This window comes from Suricata suricatta, chromosome 1 (genome assembly GCF_006229205.1).
Source record: "Suricata suricatta isolate VVHF042 chromosome 1, meerkat_22Aug2017_6uvM2_HiC, whole genome shotgun sequence".
In the NCBI taxonomy this organism is placed as follows: domain Eukaryota; kingdom Metazoa; phylum Chordata; class Mammalia; order Carnivora; family Herpestidae; genus Suricata; species Suricata suricatta.
Window position 1 is genome coordinate 143,844,982 of NC_043700.1, and position 9,626 is coordinate 143,854,607.

The window sequence follows — 9,626 nt, forward strand, 5'->3', positions numbered from 1 at the left end:
GGCAGGCGAGGCGTTTGGCTGTGGTTTTCTTGTAAACATAAGAGAAAGCAGTACCCAAAGCTAACTTTTGAAGACAGTAGCCTTCCAATTGGGGAAATGTACCAAGCTGGCTGACTGTCATCCTGCTAACTGCCATCAGCACCCTGCTGCTCTGCTACTTGGCATCCAGAAAGAGGTGCAACCCCTATGTGCACAACGGAGCCGCAGCCAGGAACAGCTGTCAAAACCTGCCGCCGCTCGCTGACTAGGTTCCATGACCTACTTAAGGACTTGGACAATATTTTTCTCTTGCACTTTGTAAAAGCTGGTATGCTTCTTATATGTAAGATGTCAGATATGGAAGGTTAACTTCTGTGGCATACGGCACCGCAGGAAAAAGAGAAAGAACGAAAGAGAGGTATTTGCATTGAGTGTTCTGCATGAATTTCTTCCTCATTCAGCTAAGAAGACAGACAAATCAAAATATAGAGGTGTAAAAATCTCCATACTTTGAGGACACAGTCATCGTATATGTGGGTGTATGCGTATAAATGTGTATGTGTGTGACTTCTAAAATCTTTTTTGTGCTAATGGAAGTCTACACAATAGTTGGTACTCTTTAACAATCTTTAATCATTTAATTTAGGGAAGTAAACTATAATAAGTGTATACTAATGTTTTTTTCTTGTTATTTTTGCTGTTTGCCTTAATTAAAAGTAACTTTATTTAGAAAATAGCAATACATTTATAAAATAGGCCTTTAAATTTTCTCTTCTTTTTTTGTATTTGTAGTTCCTAAAGTACTCTCACTCATGGTTTTTTATCAGATTATTAGAAGATGATAAAAAAACACAAGTATGAAGAAATATCAGCATACTCATAAAATAAACATAGTTATAATGTTCTAAACTTCTGTTGTGCTTCATAACATCAGATAGTCACAATAGCACTTATTTTCAGAAATGTGCCCTGAAAGAAAAGGGAAAAGAGAAGAAAATGGTAATGGGGGACAACCTCTGTCATTAGGACCTTCATCTAACCAGCACCTTCCATCCCTCTGTTTCCTGTGCTTTTCTTTCCTGTACTTTTTTCCGGTGAAGCTTCTGTTTCTTCAAGCATTTCACCTGTATCATAGTCATTTACTACTGAGACTCAAAGTTAACCCCAGATAATGGTACATGCTTCTTTATTTTCTCATTAGATAACTGGAAAAATTAAAAGTGAGGTAACTTTTTGACTTGGTGTATTTTTCAACTATGTGCATCTATCACAGAGAATGAAAAATACAAGACAGGCAGCAAACACAAGAATACAGGAACTTCATGCTGCCGACAATGTTATTATGTCATAAGAGAGTGGTGGCCTTGGAAACACTGTGGGAGCAGCTAGGTGGCAAAGTCAATTAATTAGGTGTTCGACTCTTGATTTCAGCTCAGGTCATGATTGCATGGGTCGTGGGTTCAGGCTCTGCATCAGGCTCTGTGCTGACATCTTGGAGTTTGCTTGAAATTGTCTCTATCCCTCTCTCTCCCTCCCTGGCTTGTGTGCTCTCTCTCTATCTCTTCTCTCTCTCTCTCTCAAATAAACATTAAAAAAGAAAAAGAAAAAAAAATAAAGCTGTCTTCCATGGAATAGACCCCTAAAGATGTCTTGTGTTCTTCAATATCTGAAAATTTTTCTTCCCAGTTAAATTTAGGTGTCTTATTTTCTGATTAAGAGATACTGTCCTGTATCAATAATGCTTTTGAATAGTGTTAAAAGAAAATTTGCAAATGTATGAATTTAAAAGTATGCAGAAGCTGTTATTTATACATTGTTAACAACTGAATATTAAAATATTACTCGGGGCACCTGGGTGGCTCAGTCAGTTAAAGGTTCAACTTCACTCAGCTCACAATCTCATGGTTCATGGGTTGGAGCCCCCCATCCAACTGAGCTAGTAGTGGGGAGCCTGCTTGGGACTCTCTCTCCCCCCATCTCTCTGCCCCTCCCTCACTTGTGCACTCTCTGACTCTCTCAAAATAAATAAATAAACAACAAAAAATATTACTCTAAGAAATGATCTGGGGAAGTAAAGGTCATGTAGCAATTGAATCTTGTTTTTATCTAAATTATTTTATCTGTGCATTTAATTTTGCTATTAACTTATTCAAATCCACTTTAGTACAGCAAGATTTCAAAGTTGCTTTTTAATTAGCCTAGAATATAAAATATATACTTTTGATGAGCTTTTGTATACTTAAACCAACAACCAAATAAATTAGAGGACATACAACTAAAATGTCTTTATTACTCCAATATCCCTCTGATTTTTGTTATTCTAGGAAGGTCATATACACCATAGAATCCAACTTACATGAATTACATATATTACATGGTTATCATTAACTTTTGTTAAATACCTAAATAATAATTAAAGTTAGTATTTAAAAAAACAAAAAAACAAACTTAGTCTATGAAAATATATGAGACACTTTCACTTTTCCAATTTTATTTTCAAGTTACAGAACAGGTAACTATTTTCTGCTATTAGAGAATATGAGGAAATTATATATTTATTTTAATTTGTTTCTAAAAATACATGATAAAGTACAACAATTTTAAAAGACACATTCTTAAAGAAAAAAAGAAACTAATGATATGATGAAGTAAAATTATAAAGACACAAGGATACACTTTTAATAAAACAATCTAAAAAGTAAATGATGTCTCAAATTTTAAAATGATGACTTTACATGTCAATTATTTGCCTCAATCCAGTGTAGGTTAAATGGCCACATTTACAATTTTTTTAAAAGCAACAAGAATGCTTGTTAGCAAAGAGTTTTACAAAATTCTTTTTTAAAAAGTGAGTGCTAATTAGGGACCTTTTAACATCTTATTTTCTAATGAATCTCTTCCCAAGGTTTATAAGTACTAGTGATGATTATGGGTGGATATAGCAAGATAAACACAGTATTAGCCTAACCTTATTTATGCAAAAAAATTTCAGCACTTACATAAAAAGTATAAATACAAATGTGTGAAAGCCATTAATGATGGTGGTCCAAAGCCAGAAATACTCATGAGACTCTAGGTGTACTTCAAAACTTTGGCTTAGAAAATAAATCAAAGTGTTTTGAAAAATTAAACATAGGAAGTGTTAAATGAAACATCAGCATGAATTTGTGTAAGTTGAATCAACCAAGGAATAAGAAAAAGGAATAAATATGTATATATCAGTGTATATGTATATAAATGCTCAGTCACTAATCATCAGGAAATGAAAATCAAAACCACAGTGAAATATCACCTGATGCATTTCAGGATGGCTGTGACCGTGGAGAGATTAGAATCCTCCTTGCACTCTGTTGGTTAAAATGAAAATTGAGGTATTCACTGTAGAAAGTAGAATTGAGATTTGTCAAAATGTTAAAAATGGAACTCTCATATTATCTAGGAATTTCAATTCTGAGTATTTACCCTAAAGAATTGAAATCAGGATCTCAAAAAGATATTAACACTCCTATGTTTACCACAGCACTATTCGCAATAACCAACAACTTAAATGCCCACTGAAGATAAATAGAGATAGAAAATATGGTATGTACACACAACTGAATACTATCGTTCCTTAAAAAAGAAGCCAATTCTGCAAAATGTGACAACACTGATGACAATTGTGCACATGGTACTAAGTGAAATAAGTCAGCCACATAAAGATGAATTCTGCATCACTCCATTTACATGAAGTATCTAAATGGTCAAGTTCATAGAATCAAACGACGGGGAGGGTACTTGGGGGAGGTTATTCAGTTAAGCCCCAAACTTTTGGTTTTGGCTCAGGGCACGAGCTCATGATTTGTGAGTCCCAGAGCAGCCTGGGCTCTGCGCTGATAGCTGGGAGCCTGCTTGGGGTGCTTTGTCTCCTTCTCTCTCTGTCACTCCCTTGTGCGTGCCCCCTCCCCACCTCTCTCAACTTAAAAAAAAAGAAAATTAACAACAACAAAAAAAAGAATCAAAGAATGGAATTCTGGTTTCCAGGAGCTGAGGTGAGGAGAAATGTCAAGTTACTAACTGACAGGTAGCAAGTTTTATTTGAACAAGAGGAATAGTGTCGAGGTCTTCCGTACTACATGCTACCTAGAGTCAGCAATAATGTACTGCACATTACACATTTGTTAAATGTTTAACAGTTAAGAGAGTAGATCTCATATTAAGTGTTCTTACTAAAATAAAATCAAATTACAAAAAAGAAGAGTACATGAAGAAAGACAAAAGTTGTGCTCAAATAGTTACAGGAGAAGGAGGCAACACCTTCAGGGACACTTAGCATCATCTTTCACTTTGAAAGGGGGTCCTTTTCATAGGATAGTCAGACTCTGAAACAGGAGCACACATGGAAAACTCTCTCTCTCAATTTCTGTCCCCCATAAATACAATGGACCTTAAATTGAGTGACTTTTAGAGTGCAGACAGATAGCAGATGGTAAGTGATATGGTTTAGAAAATAAACAAAAAATTTAACCTTAAAAGAAGCAGAAGTGAAAGTGAGCCAAAAAATAAATTGCCCTTTGCGGTTTACGACTTATAGGAAAGAGATCTCAGTAATTTCAACTTTCTTTTCACTTCTAAAATGCTTATGTTAACCTTTTTTTCCTGTCATAGCTAATGAAATATTTAAATATATGTACAATATTTTATTTGTCAGCAAGTCTGTGAAAATGAAACAACACAGAAAGTGACCTTTACCTTCCACAAGCTTGATTACACATGTTATAGTTACAAAATGCAAAACTATCTGTTATCGGCTCTGGTGTCTGCATTGTGTGAATGGAGGTCTCAGTCCTTGGAATCCCCAGGAGGAGATTTGGAGATTTAAGTGGGGACCCACTCTGGAATAAAGACAGCCAGAGGAAAGTGGCACAAAGCAGCTTAGTAAAGTGAACTACGCTAGCAAGTTTGGGCGAGCTGGCAGTTTCCTCCAGGCGGATCCTGCCCGTAGGTGGTTTGGGGGTTGAGTATTATTGGGTCTCTCCGGTTTGGGAGGAACCGTGATGTACAGTGGGGTGGTCTCTGAAGGAGGCTGCTTCCAATCGTTTGAAAAGCTTCCCACAGGTTGTAAGGGGAAGTTTTTAACCCTCCACACAGTCAAGGCAGCGTTTCTCTTTGGAGGGAGGGGAGAGGAGGGCTGCGCTCCCAGTGCAAAGGCATTTGAATGAGTCTAGAGGTTACCCTGGGGCAGAGGTGGAATCAGAAAGCCTTACTCCCCACCTATGGCTTCTGATTTGTCAGCTCCACCATCTCGGAAGCCACAAGGTCCTGATGTGTCTTTGGGTTCTATTTATCGCCATCCTTGCCTCCAGCTCCTGTCTCTATCATTCCCCTTCAAAGACTTGGGACTCTGCCTGGGGGCGTTTCTTTCACTGGTTTCTCTCTGCTAGCTTCTGCCTAACAAATCCAAGATTAAAATAAGGGGGTATCAGTAATAAACCTGAACTTCACAATGTTTGCAGACATTTTACAAGTGCTTTTTAATATGAAGTTTTGATTTATTGCATATCACAAACATTGTTTTTCTCTCCTTTGAAGATAATTTTCAAAAACCCTGTGTTCCTGTAGTGTATTTTGGATTGTTATTTTTTTAACTTTTTAAAAAGTTGGGTGCTCAACCTACTGAGCCACCCAAGTGCCCCCAGATTATTATTTTTAAAATAATGTCTTAAAAACTGAAAGTACATCTTTGGGTTGGCTTCCTGCATAATGATTTGATCATACTGAATTGTTGAAAACTTTCATTATAGACATTTGTGGAAAACTATATATTTTGATCATCAAAAGCTTCCCAACATAGATCCTTTTGTGACAAATTAATTTTTGGGTGGTAGTATGGCTCCTTCTTTGCTATCCAGTATTATGTGACATTTGTAAATTTGATATTAATAAAGATTACTAAATATTGACTGAGAAATTAAAATGTGTGCAATGTATACATATACACACACACACACACACACACACATAGACACTAGTACTATATTAAACTACATTTAATTTAAATGATATTTTTTATAATAGCAAATTAAAAGACAGATTAGTTGTCATTACAAAATTTCTGGTCATCTAACCTCATGCAAGTTATAGATTAGGATTCAATAAATACTGTTTTGAAATAGAGAACAGGGAAGAGTGATTCACAGTACAAAACACCATACCTCATTTACTCTTTCATTTAAGAAGCACTTAAGGAGTTTCTTTTATCTTTTTATTTTGATACAATTTTATATGTAAAGCCAAGTTGCAGAAATAGTACAGAGTTCCCTCTATCCTTCAACCAGCTTTCCTCAGTAGACTATCTTACATAATCATAGTATAATCATTATAAGTGAGAAACTAACACTGGTGCAATACTATTAACTACATTTCAGACTTTATTTAGATTTCACCAAGTTTCCCACTGATATACATAGTTGTTCCTGTTCCAGCATCAGATGCAAAATTCCACCTTGTATGTAGTTGTTGTAAATCCTGAGTCTTGTCCAATCTGTAAGATATCCTCAGTCTTTCTTTGGTTTTCATGAACTCAACATTTCAAAGATCCGTTATTTTACATAATGTCTTCAATTTGGGTCTGCATAATAAATTTTCATGATTAGATTACTTGATACCCTTTTGCAAGAATACTAAAGAAATAATGTGCTCTTCTCAGTGTATTTTATCATGGGGTACACGATGTCCATATGCCACATTCCAGATCATATTTAAAAATTTTTTCATTTATATTTATTTTTGAGAGAGAGATATACACACACAGATTATGAGCTGCAGAGGGGCAGAGAGAGGGAGACATAGACTCCAACGCAGTCTTCAGGCTCCCAACTGTCAGTACAGAGCCAGATGCAAGGCTCGAACCCACTAACTATGAGATCATGACCTGAGCTGAAGTCGGATGCTTAACCAACTGAGTCACCCAGGCACCTCTTACCACATTCCAGGCTATATTAACCTTGATCACTTTTGGTTATGATGATATCTCAGTTTTCTCCATATAAGAGGAGTTTCTGATACCAGTAATGCTCCTTGTTCTTATGTAGTCCATTGCCTTTAAAGAAAAATAAGAAACATAAACATACATATAATAAATATATCATGGATTTGATAGAAATACAATTATTGCTAAAGCATTTCACTGGAGAACCTAACAATCTACTAAAATTATTAAACCTTTCATGGAAGGTGTGATCTGTAAACTGAGATTTAAAGAAAGACTAGGATTAGCTAAATCAAGGAGGGCCAGAGAGAGAAGGAAAATGTGTTCCAATCACTGAAATCAGGATATGTAAATCCAAAGGTGTTTTGGGAACTGTAATCAGTTAAAGATAACTAAAATAGAAATTGCTTACTGATAAATCTAGGCAATTAGACTAAAGATTTTGTCAGGAGTCAATTCTGGAGTGCATTTTATGATCTTCTGAGAATTTGGACAATATCCTACAGACTTCTCATTTTTAGCAAAGCAGTCTAAATTTTCTAATCATGCTAGTCAATTTCTTGACCAATATTATCTCAAGATTCTTTTCCAGCCTCTTCTACTAAACCCCAGGATGCCTGTTGTAGGTACTTGTACTAATATCACTCAAATCTATTATATTATTGCAGACCTCTGTGTTACTACTTTGGCCTGTGATACTATTCTTTTTTAGCTGGTGAAATTCCATTTGTTTAATGAAGTCTAAGACAAATACTGACTTCTCTATAATAACACTACTGCTTTGAGGTACATTATAACATTTCTGTGATGCTGGTCTTAGAACATTCATCGCAGTGATTTTTGCATGTTTATGTCTACTCAGCAGAAGATGAGTGATTTGAGTGGAGGAACACATTCACATGTTTTTCCACTCCCATTTCTCTCTCAATGTTTGGCTTATGATCAGAGTTCAGTATGTAACTGGTGAATGAATGAATGGATAAAAAGACCCAAACAAATAAACAAGTACTCGGCTCAATGGAAAACTCCACTTGCAATTGAGCCAGTTATTTTTAGTCATTATTGTAAGAGTTAATAAAAGCATTCAATTCAAGAGCATTATGCATGTTATTACTGCAGATAGAATCAGCATAGAGAGAGAAATTAATGTGACTTCTAATTTCCTGTCATAAATATTCAGTGGCATTTGGTGAGAATGCAAATGCTTTTTAGTTTCCTTCATAGTTTATACATTAAAATCAAACTTTATAATTATAATAAAATAAATATGCAATAAGTTATTACCGAGGTTGTTATATAGTTAAAGGCAAGGAAATGGGAAACTATTTTTATATATTTCCTTAATTTTTTTGGCACTTTAACATAATAATCATCATTAAAATTAAAAATCTAAACTCTTTTCAATTGATGAATGAGGTAATTTATCTCATATCAAACCTAAGAAAGAATAAATGTTAGTTGGAGGATATAATATAAATCTGTACATTTAAGCAATAGTTCATTAATTGTAAAATAATATTGATCTAATTAGAGGTTTCAGTGAAGTGTTTACTTTGGCCAGTTTCTGGACATTTCCCTTCAAATCAGAGAAACAGATTAGCTCAATTTGTCTCTGAACTCTCTCAAATTTTTAACAAAATTGAATTTGAATTAATTTCGATGAGCTCTCTAAGCAGCCTTATATTATCCCATGTGGGAGACATGAAATCATAAGCAGAAATAAATTGAGTCAGTTGTTAAAAGTTACTATAGTCAATGTTACTCCTTTCATAAAATAAAGGTTTCTGTGTTTTACATAGAAGTGGCAAGCTGAGAAGTTAGCCAGATATTGAGAAAATTATTGGAAGCATAACCTTGCTTTTACTAAATTAATTTTAACAGCATGTCATAAAATTTGTGCTTTCTCTTGATTATTCTTACAGAGAAAGTTAAAGCAGTGATAATGAGACTGAAATTCAGGGCCAGGAAAGCAAGGGTTGCAGTGCCATTGCCACTTACAGTAGGATAACTAGGGAGCAACGGATACACATAATGGTGGGGCATAGGGGTGGGGGAAGAGGAGCCTGACAGACAAGATAAACACAGAAGGATCATTATAGGATTAGATAGTGATAAATCATCATTTGCGGTGGTACAAACAAAACATTCTCAGAATGGCAAAAAGAGAAAGGTTAATGGAATAAGATAGTTATCATAAGGCAAAGACACTGAAAAGTGCAAGTAAAATAATGTCAAATACAACATAAGATCCCATACAGAAACTGTGTCAAAAGACACCAGAAGATACTGGATTTTCATCATGGGGCTCTCAAACAGAGAATGAATAGTGACTGTACTCACCCTCGAAGAATAAGCAATATCTCATCTACATGCAGCTGGCCCAACAACAAAGCCTGAGTCAGTTCTAAATAACAAAAAGAACATAAAATAGGAAAGATAAGTTATAGGAGATCCTTACGGGAAAAAATAAAACCTGAGCTGAGACACAATGAAGAACAAAAAGGGGGCAGACTTGCCAAGGTTATGACTTCTCCTAGATTGTGTATTTTGATGGGCATAAACAAAGTGCTTTATGATAGGTTTGACTGCTCTTAGTAGATGGTGTCCAAGAAGCACAGCTAACCAAAAAAAAAGAGGAAATAATTCAAGCTTTTGAAAAGATAATTTAGTTGCAGAA

General features: G+C 35.2%; 1 long non-coding RNA gene across 1 annotated transcript; it reads right to left on the reverse strand.

Moving 5' to 3' along the window:
- Positions 1-6,366: 6,366 nt before the first annotated feature.
- On the reverse strand, positions 6,367-9,356 carry LOC115285362. Its single transcript, XR_003905498.1, has 3 exons — positions 9,290-9,356; positions 6,944-7,060; positions 6,367-6,589 (listed from the first exon to the last, which is right to left on the reverse strand). It is a non-coding gene; the product is annotated as an uncharacterized LOC115285362 (long non-coding RNA).
- Positions 9,357-9,626: the final 270 nt, after the last annotated feature.